This window comes from Aulonocara sp. 'chitande type north' Nkhata Bay, linkage group LG5, assembly GCF_057382095.1.
Source record: "Aulonocara sp. 'chitande type north' Nkhata Bay isolate Kocher_YH1m ecotype deep benthic linkage group LG5, A_spYH_male_GT1.1, whole genome shotgun sequence".
Taxonomy (NCBI): Eukaryota; Metazoa; Chordata; class Actinopteri; order Cichliformes; family Cichlidae; genus Aulonocara; species Aulonocara sp. 'chitande type north' Nkhata Bay.
In genome coordinates, this window is record NC_141348.1 from 33195163 (window position 1) to 33216615 (window position 21453).

The 21453-nt window shown below is 38.0% G+C and overlaps 1 protein-coding gene across 5 annotated transcripts in view; it reads right to left on the reverse strand.

Moving 5' to 3' along the window:
* The window catches only part of chd6 (chromodomain helicase DNA binding protein 6), a 100901-nt gene extending 88904 nt beyond the window's left edge, over positions 1-11997 (reverse strand). For 3 of the 5 annotated variants that reach the window (XM_086293075.1, XM_086293074.1, XM_086293071.1), the window contains exon 1: positions 10935-11072. The gene's annotated coding sequence lies outside the window, so the exon portion shown is untranslated. Of the gene's footprint in view, positions 1-10934; positions 11073-11366; positions 11433-11752 lie in introns of those variants that run through there. The other 2 variants (XM_086293072.1, XM_086293073.1) reach the window with 2 other exon arrangements.
* Between the last annotated feature and the right edge of the window lie 9456 nt (positions 11998-21453).

Genomic DNA, 21453 nt, shown 5'->3' on the forward strand with positions numbered 1-21453 from the left:
TAACAGTTACTTTAGTCTGACAAAAGCCGAATGACGAATTAGCGCTACCAGTCAGAGATTGAGCATGCACCGGTTTATTGTATTTCCAGACTTGCTTTCGGCACAATTTATAGTGCGCGCTACTCTTTTTGTCAGACTTGAAATAGCCGAAATACCTTCACACTACGGAACTTCTATGGCTCTTCCGTTCGACAATCTCTCCGGCATTGGAACCATCATCGGTTTTTTCTTCGGTAACCTTCAGTCACGCTCTCGGTTGATTTTTCTCTAGTCGGCACACTCATTTCCTCCGTTACCCGGGCGGCACGGCGGCTGGCTGCTTCCCAAAACAAATACACATGTGTGGCTTGGCAGTTGTGCTGTACGTAACAAGTCACGTGACGTGACGCTGCAGCTGTGATTGGTTCGGCTCTGCACTACTTAATTTGGATTGGCTGTTCTTCTTCTTCTTTTTTTTTCTTTTAAGAGGACAAGAGCGGTGAGGTCTATTGCAATAGTTTAATTTTTCTATCGAGAAAAAGTTATTTCGCAATACATATCGTTATATCGCCCAGCTCTACTTATACCCCCGACTGAGTTTACTGATGTTGTGGAATAGGGCTGTTCGATATAATGATATATATCGGATGACGATATAAAAATATCTATTGTTTCATTTTATGCTATTGTTTGTTTCGTGGTGTCGCAAAATAAACTGTTCATGGCAATATTTTTTCATCGTTTTGATGGTCACTGTAGTGGCTATCTTAATTTCTTAAAGTTCTCTCTTTCTCTTATATTTAAGCCCTATTGTGGAATGTAATCCTGACATTATTCCTGACTTCACACCACAAGATTTATATCATTATGTTATCAACAATAACACACATTATATTTGACAAGATATGAAGGCCTACAAAAGTTTGAATGCTTATCAGTATTTTGTGGAAAGATGGGTAACAAACCCAAGTCACTGGACTTTGCCTGGAACTGTAATCACTGGATCAAGTGGGCCACAGTCACTGCTCAGGTATTTTCCTGATTTTTATTACATTTTGATGTTGACACACTGATATGTTGGTAAATGGTTGAGAATATCTGTATTTTCATCACTAAGCGCTGCTCTAACCTCCAGTTCGCTGCTATTGATTGATTTTTCTGTTACAGAAAAAAAATTTTTGAAGTAGATCTAAAGTGGGGAGACTCGAACTTAGCAAATAAACTCTTGTGATGTAAGAATGCAATCAAACTGTTGATCAGAGGGAAAGTAGTTTAAAAGTTTTAGGACCCTAGTTTCTAATGGTAGCTGGCATGACGTTAGCTTGTAACGTTATGTCCCTACTGCAACACGCCTAGGGATGGGTATCGTTTAGGTTTTATCCGATACCGGTGCCAAATCGGTACTTTTGAAACGGTGCCGGTGCTCAAACCGGTGCTTAAAGAATGGAGAACACAAAATTGGTCCAAAAACCTCTCATGTTCAGCTGGTTTTTTGTAAAAAGATAACAATGTTAGCCTTTTCTGCAGCTATGGGGCATATATGGTATCACTCTTGGCTGGAAGCAGTGCTTAAACAATGGAAAAAACACAAACTTTATCCAAAAACCTCTCATGTTTAGCTGTTTCCCTCTTTTTCTTTGGTCATTTTAGCCTTTTTGGCCAGGGTGAAGGGAGTATCTGCCATCAAACAAGAAGACAGCCGCATGTAGCTATGATGATGTTTGCTAGTTCACCTTACATGCATTAATGTAATAACGTGGTTAGCCTCCTCAACGTAAATTACACACGAACAACATTAAGCTACTCACGCAGAGAAGAACGGCTGCTGCTGCCATCATCATCCGTCATCATTTCTGCTACACTGGCAGGGCTAGGGGCCAGGACTCTCCTCTTCGTGTTTTTGGGGGATGTTGCTAACTCCGGGTCTGATAACAGGCACCACACCCACAGTAGATGCGCTTGGTGTGAGGTCTCGCAGCAAGCTATCAAATACAGCGCATTTCTCGGCTTTTAAAAAAAACGCTATGCGTCGCCAGGTGTTTCATCAGATTTGAGGTGTTACCTCCTTTGACAGTATCACAGTATCAGCTTAAAGCACTTGTTGCAGGCTGCTGAGTTTGCATATTTTGCTGTGAAGTACAGCCAGACTTTTGACCGCTTCGCCTTGGGCATTTTTAATCTGTAGCTCTGCTCTAAAAGAACGTACGTACCTGGCCGTCTACTATCCTCGGAAACGTAAAATGATTGGCTAGAAGTGTATCACAGCTCAGGAAAAAAAAGCACCGAAATAAAGCACCGAAATGTGCGCTGCTTTTCGGTCTGGTTACTACCGTTTATGTCAGAACCAGTGCCATCATGGCACCGGACACCGGTACCCATCCCTAAACACGCCTGAATAAAATTAGTAGGTCATAAGTAGAACTCTACAGAACTTGACTGCATGCTGAGGTGGCAACCCCTTACCCTACCTACTCAAGTAAATTTAAATAAATGTAAGTAAATGTGTTGGGAAAAATATACTTCTAAAAGTACTTGTATTGCACCAATGGTCATTAACTTATGAGCTGCTTTAACATGAATCAAATGGCTGAATTTTATTCAGATGTGTTGCAGTAGGGACACATGTAAAAGTTTCAGGACACCGGCCATCGAGGAATGGAGTTTTAGACACGCGTCTTTGCTTCTGGGTTTAAAAAGCGATTTCCATCTTTCATACGATCTATGGTTTAACAGCACACAGGATGAATACCCAAGGCCAGGGTTGGCATTAACGTAACTCTTCATACAAAGAAAGGGAAGAAAGTTGCTTTCTACAGCTGGAGTTTGACTAACATCGACAGACATCTATACAGTATGACAGAAGGGCATTTGAAATTGTATGTTTTTTTTCCTTTATAAGTCAAACCACCTTTATTATAATATTATAATTAGTTGTTTACTGTTCAGGCTGAGCTTGAACACAAAACCTCCTACCAAAATATAATTATTAAGAAACTGCATAAATTGTATTAAATTATATGTTAGACAAAGAGTTGTGTTGGTGAGATCAATATTAGTTCCAAGGTGGAGTTTGTGCCTAATGAAGTAACCAATGACTGTATCTGCACCAACTCTAAGTTTATTCCAGTACCAAAGCTCTTTATAATCACCATTTCACAGAACTTGATACTGTGTAAATAAAAGTTAAACAGGTTAAAGAGTACTGTTTTAATAAATAAATGTGTACTTTTAAAATAAATGAATTTAAAGTTTAAATAAATATAAATAAAAACATAATACAATGATTTATAAATTATTTAAACCCGATATTTAATAGATAACAACACAAAGACATCATATCAAATGTTCTAAGAAGCATTTTTGAAAATGCATCCAAATTTGAGGTCAGCAACACTTCAGAAAAGTTAGAAGCGAATGTTTTTTGCTGCTGTGTTACATCACCTCTGTTAACCATATTCCCTTTGGAAAATGATATAGTTTTAAAAGTGAGTATTTCATTCTTGATTGATACAGGATTTCAGCAGATAAACAGTTTGTGCCATCACTTTCATATTTTTCATTTCATAAAAATCTAACTGTTTTTACTGTGAGCCAGATCTGAGGAGCGTACTATGAAGCAAGATTAATGGATAGCAATAACAAACTTAAAGTCTGAGTTTTGTGTGTCACAAAGGAGACTCTCGTTTAACTTTGCTATATCACCATGGTAAATGATGCTGAACAAATAACCGGCGCAGGTTATATCCAGCGTTTCGGTTTAATAATTGACTAGATGCACCACATTTTTACTAATTCTTTTATGTATAGCATGTTTTAAGTGCAATTCAGCTTGTTTGCAGGGCAAATACATTTTATATGTGGAAGTTCTTAAGCTGCATGTCTGTGAAGATTCTCAGTCATCCAGGTCATTGTAGTCTGCGTAGTCTAAAGAAGTCCAGATGCTTTTCTTTCCAAGCTTTTTAAGCTGTAACTTACTAAAAATCACAAAAAAAGCCAAGCTGTAAAGTTAGAGCAGCTCAAACTGTTTATCATATTGTCATTTGGAATGTGCATGTATTTGGTGATATGGAAAATGTATACATATTTTTATATTTGATTCTAACCTGCTGCCAAGCCACTTTTATATTGCTAGAATTGGAGCTACAAAACAAAGACCACACAGTAAGAATGCATATTGTATCAATAAAATTAATTTTACTTTAATCAGCTAATAGTCAGCATATTAATAATAATTATGAAACTTTAAATGAATCCTGTTTACAGTTTCAGATATCTAAAGTACAGCTTTTATGTTAGAAATAAACAAAGAGTGTACTGAATGTTATATTTCAAGGTTAATGATTTTCAGCAGCCTTAATGTAATTGTACTGTTAACTGTAACAGTTTCGCATTCTATTGTTATGTTCACTGTGTTCTTTATCGTTAACAGATTTAGACTTTTTAGATTCACCATTTTATCATCATCAACTGATCACATCTGATTGGAGCAGGCGACACTCATAGGGATCATTTGTTTGCGGAAGAGCGTGAAATGCCCCTTTTTAATGTGAACGTGCCGAGATCCTGAAGCAGAAAGCCTGGCTTAACAGAGAAGAGCAATAGTTTTTGTCAAGCTAGTTAATGCAAAAATGAAGAAAAAAAAACAAAAACCCATACACCTCTGGGCTGCTGACAGTCTGCTGTGGCACGCCTGTTTTGTTTTTTTTCCTTCTTCCCTTTAACTACAGGTCCAAGCTAATGAAGGATTCCGTTTCCATGATTTCCAAAAAAGGATTAGCAATTTTAACTGGTTAGAGAGCAGGCCAGTTTCCACTTTACTTAAGTCCATCCCAACTGAACCCAAAGATGGTGACAGGGGTCCTGGATCTTGTTTATGTATACGTTTTCCTGCATGTTACAGTTGAAACTTGCATTTGTACATTGAGCAAAAATCCTGTGGTTCTCAGAGATGTTCCTAAGCACATGCACTAGTTTCCGTTTTTAATGCTGCGCTGCCCAAGGGCCAGTAGATCACAAGCATTCAATACTGGTTTTCTGTATTAGACCCCGTGTACAGAGATTTCTCAGAATTTTCTGACAATATGTAAAATAGATTGTTTTTAAATGCCCTCCCCAAATCTATAGTTTTCCCTGTTCGAACATTTTATTAAATGTCTTATTTGCATCAAATTTATTACAAATAAGAATTTACAGTTTCAGTATTTGATCATCTGCCTTTGGTTTATTTTCTGTTTCAAATATTTTTATTGAGAGCAAGTATCATGATTGTAGTTTTTACAAATTGACATAACATAGCTTATGCTCCTTTTTTTCTCTAAACTAACAAGGCAAATAATTAAACAACACCAACAACAACAAAAAAAAAAAAAAAAACAAAACAAAAAAAAAAAAAAAACCCCGCAGTCACCCATAAGGGGTCCCAATACCCCGGCTGTCGGCAAAAGGGAAGAGAAACAAGTAAACAAAGTTTTATATTTTCCCAAGGTATATAAGTAAAGGGTGCCAGATTAATTCAAAATCTTTTACATTGTCATTCATACTATATCTTATTTTTTCAAGGTGAAGAGTGTTTATAAGTTCAGTAAGCCACATTTTTAATACAGGAGTCTCATTACCTTTCCAAAGCTGCAGGATCAATTTCTTTGCAATAATCAAAGCATATGCCATAAACCTTTTTTGAGAATGTTGTAAATTTTGTGTTTCGTTGGAAATCCCAAAGATGATTACTGTCGGATTTGGTTCAATCTTACTTTTAAAAATATTAGACATATAAGTAAAAATATCATACCAAAAACCCTGAAGCCTTGGACATAGTGCAAAACAATGTAACAGATTTCCATAGTGTATCTTGCATTTTTCACAGAGGGGGGAACACTCTGGATACATTTTGTGAAGTTTTTCCCTTGAATAGTGTAGTCTGTGTATAATTTTGTACTGAATTAAACAGTGACGGGAATTAATAAAAGGCGTATTTATATTGTGTAAGGCCTCCTGCCAGAAATCTTCTGATAGGAGAGTCCCAAAATCTTTTTCCCACTCCTCTTTGATTGAAGTAGTTGAAGGTATACTCATCTCCTGTATTGAATTATAAAATAATGAAATTCTCTGTTCAAACCCCCTTCCATCACTAAGACATCTGTCCAAAGGATCGGACGATATGTTTTCAAATTGTGGCAGGTATGTACGGATATAGTCTCTTAGTTGAAGATATCTAAAAAAATGACTGTGAGGCAATCCAAATCTATCTTTTAAATGTTGGAATGACATAAAAGTATCATTTAGGTATAAATCTTTTAATTTACAAATTCCCAATTCCTGCCATATATTGAAAGCTCCGTCTACACATGATGGAAGGAAAGAGGGGTTAGCTGTAATGGATGTACACATTGATAGTTTTTTCAATTTGAAGTGCTTAATTATTTGTCTCCAAATTTGTACGGTATTATAAATCACTGGATTCGAATTGTAATATGAGTTTGTCAAAAGAATAGGAGAGAGTAGTATTCCACCAACACAGTAAGGAAGGCAATCCTCCCGCTCCATCTGTAAGCCGTTAGGGAGTATTGCTGTGTCATCCAATAGAAGGGAAATTATTCTTAAATTTGATGCCCAGTAGTAGTACATAAAGTTAGGTAGTGTAAGTCCACCAAGGGATCTATGTTTGCATAGGTGGTCTTTTTTTATTCTATGTGTTTTATAATTCCATATAAATGGCATAATGATGGCGTCCATCTTTTTAAAAAAAGATTTGGGCAAGAAAATTGGGATGTTTTGAACCAGATACAAATACTGCGGGAGGAATACCATTCTTATTGAATTCACTCTCCCTATTAAAGAAATAGGAAGTGTCCTCCAGTACTGAATGTTATTTTTAAGTTTCTCCAGTAAGGGAAGAAAATTCTCTTTCATTAGGGAGCTGTATTTTTTTGGTATTGTAATGCCCAAGTAAGTGATTTTTTCATAGGATATTTTAAATGGGAGAGATGTAAGCCATTGTTTATTCTCTAATTTAATGGGCAGTATTTCGCTTTTTCCCCAGTTAATCTTGTAACCTGCGAAAGTACTGAATTTATCAATCACGGAGAGAATTGCTGGGAGGGATATTAATGGTTTTGTTATGTATAATAATATGTCGTCAGCATAGAGCGATATAGAATTAGAAGTGTATGTTGTATCATAACCGTGTATATCCATATGGGTTCGAATTGTCTGTGCTAAGGGTTCCAAAGCCAGGGCAAATAATAATGGACTAAGAGCGCATCCTTGTCTTGTACCTCTGCTGAGTTTAAACTGAGTTGATAATGTCTGATTTGTAAGAATTCTGGCTGTGGGATTATTATAAAGTAGTTTTATCCAAGAGATGAAATCTTGTCCCAGTTGAAATTTTTCTAGGACTGCAAAGAGGTAGGACCACTCCACATGATCGAATGCCTTTTCGGCATCCAAACTAAGTATAAGTAGGTCCTGTTGTACCTTGGGGGAGTAGATTATATTAAATAGACGTCGAAGATTATTAAAAGAACTCCTGTTTGGAATGAAACCTGTTTGGTCTGAATGCACCAATTTATCTATTACTGTATTAAGTCTACTCGCTAGTATTTTAGCCAGAATTTTTTGATCAGAATTTAATAGAGAAATAGGTCTATATGATCCCACTTCCTCCGGTGCTTTGCCTTTTTTTGGAAGTACTATAATAGTTGCTTCATTCAATGTTGGAGGTAGGGTGCTCATTTTGTATGCATGGTTATATAATTTAAATAGATATGGACTTAATTTGATCTTAAAATATTTATAGAACTCATTCCCTAACCCATCAGGGCCTGGACTCTTGTTGTTTTTTAGTGATCCGATAGATTTTGTAATTTCTTCAATTGTGATCTTAGCGTTCAAAATATTGGCATTTGTCTGGTCTAACACAGGAAGATCACATTTATCTAAAAATTCCTGCATTTCATTAGGCCCTGCAGTGGGATGAGAAGTATAGAGGGATTCATAAAACTGTCTAAAGTTATCGTTAATATCTTTGTGTGATGTGACCAGATTTCCGTTACTTGTTCTGATTTTATGAATCGCTCTATCATTTTCTAGTTTCTTTAGTTGTCTGGCTAGCAACTTATGGGGTTTATCCCCAAATTCAAAATAGTTCTGTCTCACAAAAGTGAAAGTTCTATTAATATTAATAGATAATATTTGGTTTAGTTTATATTTTAGTGCACAAATAGTATTATACTTATCTAAAGAAGGAGCCATTGCATTATTGACGTCCAGTTCGTGGATTCTTTTTTCTAAATTTAGCTGTTCTAATTTATTCCTTTTGTTCCGTGACGCTTGATATGATATTATAAACCCCCTGATATAAGCTTTAAACGTTTCCCATAGTATATCTGGAGAGGTCTCAGCATTATCGTTTATATCAAAGAATAAAGACATCTGAGAGTTTATATATTGTTTAAATTCTAAATCGTTCAGTAATTGTGGGTCAAATCTCCAATTTCTGTATGTTTTAATGGGGTTACTAAGTGCAAAGGAACAAGTAACGGGGCAGTGATCAGAGATAATAATATTGTGATAGGTTGCATTTCGAATTAGGGGGAGCATTTTTCCATCCACCAAAAAATAATCAATCCTTGAATAACTATTGTGTACGTGGGAGTGGAAAGAATACTCTCTGCCTGATGGATTTAAAATTCTCCACGCATCACAGATATTCATAAACTTTGGTTTATTTTCACACAAACACATATTAAATAATTTACAAATCATTGCAATCTCTCTTTTATTTACATGTTATAAAGACAAAAGTTTTAACTGATACCGTCACAGAGATATTATTTCAAGAAAATGTCAATTTCTGGAGCTTTATTTGGCAGGAAACCTCTTAGTCTTGTTACACTGAGCTGAGCTGTGTTTGTGTCATTTGTCAAACAGATTAAAAACAATATGTTGGAACGCAATCCAATGTAAAATCACTACTAAACAGTTGATTTATAGTTGAACTGACACCACTCTGAATGTGAACAAAAAAAAAATGAGCATTAAAATCTTCAGAATACAGAATGTGTGGCACAGTATTACATTAAACTGTGTAGGTGTGCCTAATAAAGTGGAGAGGGAATGACTCACAGATTATCAGTACGTATCTGGATTTATTATTAAATAATACAATGGTTCAGGTTTTTCTGATCAATGAAGTAGACGAACGCACTTTTATTTGGTTTAGATGGAGAAAAAGCTCTTGCAGAATATGTTCAAACACTGAGCATGCAGTTCTCTACAACAGGTGGCTCTTTTAGAGCTTTCCTTGTGAGAACTGTCTGCCTGTTACCTCAACTAACATTTTTTTAAGTTAATATTTTTTTTCTATGACAAAGCAATATCTGTTTAAAGACTGTCAATTTTTGGTCACAAATAAATAAATCTAAAAATAACCATTAGCAAGGTAATGGTGTGATCTAACAGGAAGGAAAGATGTTCAATACTACTATTCAACTTTCAGTTATTCTGACCTCGGTGCCAACTGATGTCAGCTGCTGTAAAAATTCCCATGGAGTCAACATCCGGCATCGGTATGAGAATAATAGCACAGAAGATTCTTAACTATTTATATAAATTTATGTAATTAAGTTGAGCTTTGTGTACTACAGTGTACACAAATGTGCACTGCTTGAACTGTCAGCTGTCTCAACAACTGAGAAAAGGGGAAAAGAGAAAAGAAAAGTTTTTTTCATTCCCTCTGCTTTCTCAATGATGGAGTTAAAGAAACGCAGCAGTTCTGCAAGTCAAAATTAAAAAGCCTGTCTACTTGTCCAGGATAGGTGTACAAGTAGGCAGACAGGCGCATTCAGGACAGAGTTTTCAAATAGCCTACATGTCTTTTTCCTCCCACAGTCAAAAGACATGCATCCTTTATCTTTTGGCTGTAGCACACCAAAACAAGGCCAACATGCAAATACTGGGTCACCATGCCTCCTGGTGACCAAAGTGAGTCATACTGCAAACCACCAAAGAAAATCCTGAGAATTGACAATGCAACTTTTCAGCTCTCACAAACTGACTGAATTAAACTAAATGCATTCCTAGCAACAGATAGGAGCAGTTATTTATGTCAAATACAAAGGACTACTTCCAGCCTTACACCATACCAACTGGTAAGGGAAAACATCCTGTACATATGCTGGACTTGCATTTATAGAAGTCTTTTCTAGTCTTACTGACCACTCAAAGCACTCTACACCACAAGCCACATTCACAACCTTAGTCTTCCAGACTGGACAGTAGAGTCAGAACAGATTGGGTAAAAACAATTTAAGAGTTTCCACTTATCCTACACATAAACATTCTTTGCAACACTATTAATCTCCAAGTCATTGTAATAGGGATTATCGTTTAGTACCCTTTGTCTGTGCACCTGGCCAGGTGAAAATGTAGGGATTTAGGGACAACACTTTCACTTAATGACTCAGTGTGCTTGCATGACTCATTATGTCCCCGAATACACACCTGGCTGTTATAGCTACAAATGTTTCATAAGGGGCTATGAGGCTAACAAACTAGCTTTTATCAAAGCTCTTTGAGGTTTTGGCTATAATGAATGCTAGCAGACGCATAGGCTAGCGCACAGCTAGCATGAATGTTGCAAGGCACTGGATTGCCACAAGTTGGGAGGGCTAGCTAGGAGGGGAAAAAATAAGTTCCCGGCGAGTAAAAAGCCGACTTGGGGCGAAAAGCACAAAACACACACCGGACACACCGACAGAGAAAAGGATACACTGTGTCCCATTTCATGTTAGCCCCCGTAGCTACCGCGCTAGCTTTCTCCGCTAGCTCTGTAATGTCACTGCATCGCTGTTGTAAATACATTATAACAGCCCTCTCCTTACACGTGTGGAGAGCCTCTAAAACTCCTTCTCGGGGACATCTCTCCACCGAAAAAACCTCCCCAGCGGGCTGCTCACCTGCTCCGGACACCGGACACACGCTCTCACCAGCGAGACATCCCCCCGGTTAGCCCGAAAAACACTGGCGCTTTTTATTTCCAAGGACACAAAATCGCCATGACAGTTTAGAAAAATGCATAAAAAATTAGCAGGCAGAGGAGGGAGGGGAGAGAGAGAGAGGGAGAGAGAGATGAGGAGGGGAGGGGAGGGGAGGGGAGGGGAGAGGAGAGGAGGGTAGGGGAGGGTAAGGGAAGAGAGGAGGAGAGAAGGGAAGAGGGAGGGAGAATAGAGGAACTCCACGCAATATCTATTTAATCCACATAAAGCTACCAGCTCCGCGGAGTTCATTTAGTCTGGATGCTGGAGTTCTGCACTGCCAGTCTAGACACAGCCACGCGCACGCACGTTCACAAAGACAAGCCGCATCCTAAGTCAAAGGGCGCTTCTTACCTAAAATGGCCACTGCAGCAGCCAAAACACAAACAGCATTTTATTTGGTGGAAGTTTAGCAGCAGCGGCGGCGGTGTGGCTGCTGCAGCCAGCCTAACCTTACCACTTTGATCCAGTAGCAGCTCAGCGTTTCACATTTTTCCATTGGCTGCAGCCTAGCGCAGCTGGCTCCATGCATATTTCCATTGGCCCCGCAGCTGTCAAGCAAGCAAAAACGAGCCACTCTCTCCCGGGTTTGTCTGAGAGCTATCGCGGCAGCCCCAGGCAACACCATTGTGTATTGTGTGTATTTTCCACCCTTCCTGCTGATTCGCATAGATGTCAGCCTCATGCCCACTGCCTCTTGCTTTTTTTAGGTGGTGGTGGTGTTGTGTTGTTGTCCTTACCGCAGATTTGCCGGGAAATCCTTCTCGTACCGGGAGAAGCTTCCCACCGCACCGACCGGCTGCCTCCTGCTGCTGTCATTGAAGGAATGAAAAAAACAAGAGGGGAGCGTTCAGTTTTCAACCCCCCCGATGCAACAAAACGAAGGGGTTTACATTTCTCCTCTGCTGGCTGCATCCACCAATCATGTCGCTTTTTACTCCTCCATCATTACCGGGTTTGAAGGGCGGAAGAAAAGAAATAAGACATTCCACGTCTTTTGCAGATCGGGTTGCGTTTCCCGGATGTTGAGCTTCGTTGCTGGACTTAAATTGCTGTTTGTGAGATGCAGGATGTATCAGATGTTAACTTTTGCCTTTTTAGGGATCTGTTTCGCTAGAAGGCTGATCCGAGTGTGTCTTCTGAGAAGACTTGGAACCTCTCTTTGTTTCCAGCTTCACCTGGAGTGCGCTGACTTTTAGCATCACCAGCCCGTTACCTTCTTCCATTATTCTCCAGCTAAACACGCTTTTTATGATACACAATAAACTTTTATTCAGAGCCTATTCAATCCCTTGTAGCTGTGTGTGTCAGGAACTTCTGACTTCAAAGAGACACATCACAAATTTATAGTCACATGTTGACATTTGGGACTTAAAGTTTTGACTTTGTTCAAAAGACTATGACCCCATCTTAAACTCTTTTTTTCTTTAACTTTCAACCATACTACGCAATCTTCATTATTGATTATCACTGACCCTTTACTTACTCATCCTAGGTGGCTTAAAAGCTAAAAAAAAAAAAAAAAAAAGATTCCCTGTGCTGATTCTGTTATAGTTATAGTTACTGTGTGTAAATATGTTTGAGTCCATTATTGTTACAGGTGCACTATAGCATCTACATTTTCATTAGTATTTCAAGCAGAGGTGTTGGGGAATAAACTATTTGTACGTATTAACAGTTTACCTCAAACACATTTTTAAACAAACAATAAAACAATTATCTAGACAAATGTGTTTATGTTTTTTCCTTCCTTTTAATAATGAAACCGTATGTATCAAACCTAATTTTGAACATTTAAAATCCCATATTGTATCAAAGTTACATTTACAAATATCAACATATTTCTTGTCAAATTACTGCCATCTATAGTTGTGCTATAATCCTGAACATTCCTCTGAACTCTGTTGTTCAAACTTGACTTATTAAGATGAATTAAAAAATAAATTGCTTTACCATTTATTTTTAGGTGCACACATAATTGATTAATAGTTTATATTCAAGAGCACTCGTTATTTTATCTTTTCTTTTTATCTTTTTTTGATGAAATGGAGCTGGAGATGGGTGGGGTGGATGGTGGGTGTATAAAGTACACACATTCACAGTTGGGCAATAGAAGATTTGAGTATTGGTTAAATGTAAGTGCATAAATTCTGCGTTGAAACACTGGCTTTTTCCTTCATTATACCACACCACTGTGTCTCCATGTCTATATATGACAAAACAATGGTTCAGTAATGCTGTAATCATACACTGAATACTTTGCAGTGCAGTCAGACATTCTGTAAGACATTCCTTTGAATTATAATTTATATAAATGTGCTTTTTAAAACTTCACACTTAATGTTAGTCCAGGTTGCTATGAATGAACATGCAGATGTATTGAGTTCAAAACCTTTAACTTCACAGACAAGATCTTAACATTGCGTGTGAGGAGACAAGTCTAAAAACTTGAATTTTACGATGAGGACATGGGTGACAGCTTCTGAAATACCCTGAGCTGGACCCTACTTTGTTAAGTTAAAAATAGTTTAGTTAAAAAGTCAAATATTCTTACTTTTATTAACAAACACTAATTCACCATTGTTCTCGATGATATTTTCAGTGAGAAACCAGACCTGTGTTATTCTGCCTTTGCGAGACAAATCTGCTTGAGTTGAACTTACAAGTTCTTGAATGCAATTAATGTTTTTTAATTAAAGTGTAGCAGCAAGCCTATAATGATAATGATAGTGCTTCATGAGCATCACAGAATTTCTGAGTGCTGAGATTTAAAATTTTCAAACGCTTTTTTCTTCTTTAAATGTGAAGGTGCTGAGATGCAAAATCATCTTGTCTGCAGCACCTTTGACACGCCAAAAACAAAGTGCTGTTTTGTCTGAGTTAAATGCCTGATGTTACTGAGATAACAGCTTAAAGTATTTTCTCTGTTACATACTTTACAACCTCTGTACAGTAAGTGAGGTTAACACTGTTGCAGGTACACTCCTTGGAGACCCTCCTGGAAGAAAAATCTCACAGTGGTGAGCAGTGTTGACATCATTAAAATGAATGGAGACGTTTTTCTGCATCACTGGTATCTGCTACTAAATTAGACATCATCACATCATCCACAAAGCAGCTTTTAATATAATTTCGCCTCATAAAATGAATTGTTTGCTACAGCCAAGCAAGTTCACATGTACTCTCTGTTGCATTGGAAGAACAGAGATAAATAGTAGAGGAAACAGTTGAAATGTTATTGAAATACACCCCTCTGAGGGATTTTACATCACAACACAGCCTGACTCAACTTTTTTCCCCCCTTTTATCTCTGGCACATTTTCAGTTTGTTGCAGTTTTTTAAATACTTATTTTCCCCTTACTTATTTTTTTTCTTATCACACTAAAAAGACCAACTATGACTGAAGCTGTTTATTTAAAGCAAAACAAACAAGCAAAATAACAGTCTCAGTTGTGGAAATAATAATGTTTTGTAGCATTTTGTTTGTTGTTGATAATCCTTTTCTTTATGGTACATGTGATGATAATCCCAGCATACAAATCTAAGCATTACCTTAACCTTAACATTACATTCATACTTTAAATGTATATTTAAGATTCAAGCAAACTTTATGTGTAGGAAAATGTAATAAAGAGCTTGACAAGAAATAGGCAACATAATTAAAATTTGTTGCAAGAAATGTAGACTTTTAATATAGAAAGCTCAGTGGAAGAGCCCAGTGTCACACCATCATGAAAAAATAACTGGTGCAACACAAGGATTAACTTGTTTTTCACTTTTAGAAAGTTGCTCATTCTGTTTCAGATGTCAGATGACTGAGTAAAGAGAAAACCACCGAAAAGGGAAGAAAATGTACAAGAAGTGAGAAAAACGATTTAGTTTTACTATTTCTAGGTCCTTATCTAGAAGCAGTAAAAAATCCAACACAAAGGGTGTCAAAGGGAAATGCTTTGTCATTACCTAAAATCAATATGGTTTCTCATGTAAACAGAGTGTAAACAGAAGTCTAAACTCATCAGCCACATCAGATAGACACATGCACGTTTTGTGTAGGCTGCGGTTCAGGTCTGAGCAAAATATTTTCTAAATAGGGAGAACTCCTACTCTCACAGCTTCCTCTTTCATAGCGGGCACTTACAAGTGCAAAACTACTGGGGCCCTATGGAGGTGTAGTCCAAAGATGTAATGCTCACTGACAAAAAGGTATACAATTGCCACAGTATTTTTGATGGAAGAGATCAGAAGAATCGGCAGCTGATTTTATTTTACTAATTTTCTTGACAGGTGTAGAGTTACTGTGGAATATCTTAATAAGTAGGCTAGTATGTGTGGCATCACATACCAAAGACACTTTATGGCATGCATGATTTTAAATATCTAACAACAGCAGCAGCCTGGCAACAGTTGAACTACCACATTGTGGTTGGTCTTGGAAGGGTTTTCTTTACATCTATCATAATTATGACATACTACACTGCTAAAAAAAAATGCTAAAATCTGGAAATGGTTGCCACTGATATATATTATCTTGGTTTTCACTGTTGTAGATCTGAGATGGGTTAAACAGGGAAAGGGACTGGGTGAACCTACATATTAAACCTACAGGACCCTCTCGACTGTGGATCTCCATGTCATGAAGCTCCCAGCACACAGTTTTAGTGCTGGTGTTAATAGCAGAGCAGACTGCTTGGCTTGGTCCTTGATTTTGGGACAAAAATACTTCAATTCACAGATTCAGAGGTGTGTGATCCAATACCTTTGTCATCATAGCGTATGTTTAACTGATCATGTCTCAGAACTACAAACGTATACTATTCAATAAATGTCCTAGCACTATATTTACTGTAGTACCGGTACTGAAATAAAAGTACGGCTTTTTGATTCGAAGCAGAAGTAAACATTTATTTGAGTGATTTAGCTCCATTATCTCCACTTCATTAAGAATTTTGGTGTAAACAGGCTTTCCATAGATGAGGTTGTTCGAGTTGTATCAGTCAAATTTTAATTAAGCTACACAAAATTAGATTTTGACATGAACATTTTAAACAGTTAATATTTAGACTTTAAATTAAAGCATAGATAACATGTCAGTATTTAGGATGTTAGTAATATAATAAGGTTATTCTAACGACCTCATTCTTACAAAAGCAGACTTGCTGGCCTGTTTTGTGTTGCACCAGGCACTCAGCAAACACTAGATTTATGGCGCACATTAAGGCATTACAACCTATGCAATATAACCTATATTTGAAGCCTTGGGTGTAAGAAGGATAACACACAGACTAGATTTAAAAAAGCCACAGTAATAGATTTATTTTTTCAGTAATACAGTAAAGAAGTCCACATTGCCAGCTTTCATTGCAGCCCCCTCACAGTGAATGACTATGCTACATATAAAAACAGTAAGTAAGAAGAACCTACATCCAGTAAGTGTTGTATTGGTACAATCAATAGGTGAAATCATACCCTGAGCTATTAGTCTGAAACTGTGCACAGTACACAGATCTACAGGACTGTTAGGAGTGGCAATAAATCAAACCAAATGCTTTTTGATATGTCTTCTGGGAGCCATGACTGTCTTCATAAAAATTTTAATGCAGTAGTTGTCTTTGATGCTACATATATTTAAGACTATGTGGACCCTATGTGTGATGGTACATCTAACGTCTGATTAATACTATCAGCATGATGAGCACTGCCAAACTGTATTTTTGCTACACAGAAATAAAGTTCTGACTTTCAAAGTCTGTTCTTTCACACACAGACTGCCTGCACTAAAATATGTGTTTATAAAAAGCCTCATCAGGAAAGTGTTTTGCTGGATTTCATTATATGGTCATTTCAAGCAATAACACAATCAGACAGTTAAGTGTTCCCTGGGCAACAACAAAAGTTTTGCTTTCTGGTGAAAACAAGAAAAAAAATATATACATCACTAATTCTAACACAAAAAAATAACAAACACAAAGCACCCATATTTGTTGATTGACAGGCAGAGTCTGTCTCTGAAATATGAATTAAAAATAACTGAGAGAGCTGCTTCTTTGTCATTATAATAAAGGAAATCATAGTCACCTTTGAACCAAAGTGACTGAATTCATGATTTTGTATTAATCAGTGATTGTTGATTAATCAATGATCAGTGAAATTCTTCGTGCCGCTGCGTATTGATAATGTCAGGCTCAGGAGGGACTCGGAGGCAGACCGTCACTTAAGTTCGTGATTTATTTACACACACAGACACCAGGTGCGAATATATATAGGTGAGGGGGCACAGGAAGAGGGTCTCCGGGAAGCACAGGCACGGGAAGAAGAGGGCTATGTACAAAATCCACTGAAGCTCAGGTAGCTCGGACTCCGGCTTTAGCTCACCAACGGCGGTCCTCAGGCTGGCGAGAATCCTGGCACAGAGAGGAAAGGCAGGTAAGTAGTGGCACGACAGAAACTCGAAAAACGGCTCAGATAGGTGATGACACTGACGAGTGTTACACAATAACCCAGCGAGGAAGCACTCTCAGCAGCCGCCTTAAGAAGTGAGTGAGATGATTGCTTGCAGGTGTCCGAGCCAGGGGCTGGAGCCGTCATGACTCCGCCCCGGTAGAGCGCAGTGCAGGGGAGAGAGAGAGATGCAGCACAACAAAAACACTTGTAGCCATACAGAGTCAGCCGAGAAGGCACAGGGTCATGACAGATAAGCACTTCATCGACCAAACATGGATATCACAACAAGTGTTTTCATTCATGAAACAGGATGTCATTCGAGGAAGGAAGGCCACTGAGTGATCTCCTATAAATTTCCATTTGTGATATTTAATTCTTATTTATCGATATTATTATTTGGCTCATTTAATCTTCTCTTTGATTTATTAGGACAAACGTTAAAGAGTGCCATCTGATAGGCTAATTTGCTTTGCATGGTTAACTTGACTGTTTCGTTCACTAATTCAGTCATTTAGTTTCTTATCTTTGCATGTTTTCTGGTTAGTCTCAGTGAGAATTAAAGTCTAGCCTACATGAATGCATGGCCTTATCTTGTTCAACCCACAGTAATTAAGTAGTTTAACTCACAGTCTTATCGGTGTAATTCAGCTCTTCCTCTGTCTCTGTACTGCATCTTGAAGGAATCAGTAGGAACTGTGCTTCTCTATTTTTGCCTTGTTTGGACTCAGGTGGAAAAAGCTGGAGCACTCTTATAAACTAAAGTCAAGCATGTAATCACTCATATCATCAGTACTGTGTCGTTTTTGTGCAATAAAAGTGTCACTTTTGTTGTTTTTCATATTTTTCTCTACCACTGTTTGACATTTGTAAGCAAACAAAGAATAGATCTGCAAACACTTAGTAATACGACGACAAGTGACTCAAATTGGAGTCACTGGTACAATAAATCTTACATGTTGCCTATGTCGCCATAACATGAATAAGTTATACCACAGCAAAAATTAGCATCACAGCTCTGACAGCATGATGCAACAAAGAGATCAAGCGGGAACAGTTAGTCCAAGCCTAAAAATAAAACCTCTAGCATGTTGGGGGAAAAGAATCCTCTGTAAGATGATGGACAACTGCTGTCAACAATGTTTTCTTACACAGATAAACAGAAAACACACAACAAAAGGACACGACTGAACTCCAACCCATACATAGAGAAGATCTGATTATTTCCATTTGTGAAATCATTTTGTTGACTGAGTCAATGAAAGCTGGAAAATCTGAGTCACTTTATTGTGTGCATCCTGTAGAAACACTTCTGGATTAAGGAAAATGACTGTTTAATGAAAGTAGGCCGTAAAGGCTTCTAACCACAGCTGATCATGCATCCTACTCTGACATGCCAAGGTTAAATGCGCAGTAGCTGTACTGTATACTCCATGGCGCAGTCACAGTGCAGCAAATGATTCTGGCAGACAAGCATCCATGCATACATAATTAGCGTGCCTGCCATTGTAGATATTTACCTGACTGTCTATCCAGCATTTTCGAAACGATGTCTCTCCTGGGGGTGGAGGGATGAGCGCACCGGTTGTATCATGCATGTAAAAACTGACATTTCTGGTATGGTTAAATGTAGGTGTAAATGGTAATCACTGCATTTCTTCATGTTCTAGATGGTAGCAAGAGAGGGCAACAGAAAATCTCCTCCTGCACCTAACCTGCACTCCTACTGACACAGCCACTGCAGTCTATCATTTATTAAAGGATTTAGAGATGAAAAGGCATAATGAAATTCAAAACTCAGATATGTATTAATCCACTACTTGGACTGGAGATAAGGGAGTTCATGTGATTTTTATATTGGCAGTTTGGTATTCAATGGCAGGCATGCAGAAATCTGTCCATGGCATGTTAGAAAGAAAGCATGAAATTGGTTTGACTATGATTTGATTATGATTTGGCCTGTCATTGGCTATTGGATTTCCTTGACAGGCTGGAATGGACTCACAAGGTAAATAAAACTTTTCAGCCAAACAGGTGTTTAGTGACAAAGCTGTACACCCACAAGGAGTGATCGTCTTCTTTTGGCTGAAGTTAGACTACGAGAGCCTCACTTAATCAGAGCTTGGGAGTGCCATCTTCAAAATCCATCTCCCAGCCAGTATCTTACCTCTGCACATTCCCAAACTAGCTCAGTCGTACCTCTTTCTCTTGGTCTTTGAATTGTCCAGCCCTTACCTGCTGTACATGCATGCCACTCCTAGAATTCAGCATTTTTTCCCCCAGTTTCACCTCTTCATAGCTGGTCTCACTGCTATCATGCATCAAGTAGAAAAATGCAAAGCTTACAGAAAAAAGGTGGAGAAAAGAGCCCTTTCTTTTGGGTTTGTCAGTGGTCTAAGTCTGCCTGTTTACCTAATGTATCACATGCTCTTTTAGAATTACTTTTTACATGTATTTCTTTAACCAACCTACTAGCATTGTGAAGAATAAGTATGTAAGTAAGTGCATCTCTCTGTTTGGAATAAAGCTTAAACTCTTTTTAATCCAGAGAGTTGAATGCAGAGTCCACTGAGTTGGACAATGTTTGGCCAAGGAAGAGTTAAAATATTTGGCATCTGTTCCACGCACCCCTGCAATCCCCATAGATCCTGTCTGCTTTCTCCTGCTTTTCCTCCCTCCCTCTGCTCTTCATCCCTCCTCTTCTCCTCTTCACCCTCCTTCCTTCCTCCAGTCACTTGGCCCTGAGCCCAGAGAGAACTGGAAGAAGGAACAGACTTTTTGCTTCCCCCTCTGCTCCCACCTCCCCCAACCCCACTCCCCGCCCTCCAAACAAAAATAATGTTCAGATCCTGTGCGTTTTTGTTACCCAAATGTGTTGGTTTCCTTCTGAATAGCCTTCTTCTCATGGAGCTAACTTGTGATAACTCAAACTAAACACCAAAGGAAATAAGCTACAACACACTCCAGCTGCTGCATCTTTGTATGTGGTGTCACAGGCTTGTGAACTCTCTCGCTTCCCTTCCCACGGAGCCACTGAGTATGCCACATGCATGGTACAATACACACATTTCCCAATAATCCATCTCTTAGCAGTAAACCTATAGTATGCCTTCTCTACGTGTCACGTTTCCCATCACATCACATCATCCTTATCTGGTATTTGTCAGTTCTGCTCTGCTGCAAATACACATAGGTGTACACATATGTATTTAAATCAATAACAAATCAAATGATTCACAAAAAGAAAAGTCAACTGAAGACTAAAAAGAAGAGGTGAGAGATTGTCAAATAAATCAGTGAAATGTAACCAATCAACAAGTTCAGTGAAGGTGCACTTGAAAAATTAAAACACCCATATATTTGCTTATTTCCAACAAAGTAACTGCAGACCCAGTATGCGCAACACAGTTCAATAAGCCACAAACCAAATCCTCTAAAGAGACATAAAACTTCACTTGCAGCAAAATGCAACTCTATTATAGAATAGAATAGAATAGAATAGCCCTTTATTGTCAATGTATGCACAGCGAAATTATGGGTGCTCCATACCAATTGTGCAAAAGTAAAACGATATATATGAATTCTAAAGACAACAGGAATAAATATCATACACAAGAGATATATAGAGTCTAGAGGAATATATACAAAGAAAGAGAAAGGCAAACAATGGAGAGCATAGTGCTTGAAAGCAGTGCAAAGGATTTGTTCTGAGTATGTGAGTCCATATGTGAGTGGCCTGAGTGATGAGGGTTACTCAGACCATGAGTCAGATTGGGGAGATGGGTGGGCAGGGGTTGGGTGTGGAGGGTGGGATAGCGTTTGTTATCAACAGTTAGTACAATCTGCATTCATTTTAGCTGTAAAATAAGTCAACAATTAAACTGAACAAATTGGCAGTTTATGTTTAAAATCAAAATAAAACGACATAAACACAGTCAAAGGAAAAACCTCAGCAACATATTAGCTTGATGTTTGTACTTCTCACCATTCTTTCTGGTTTGA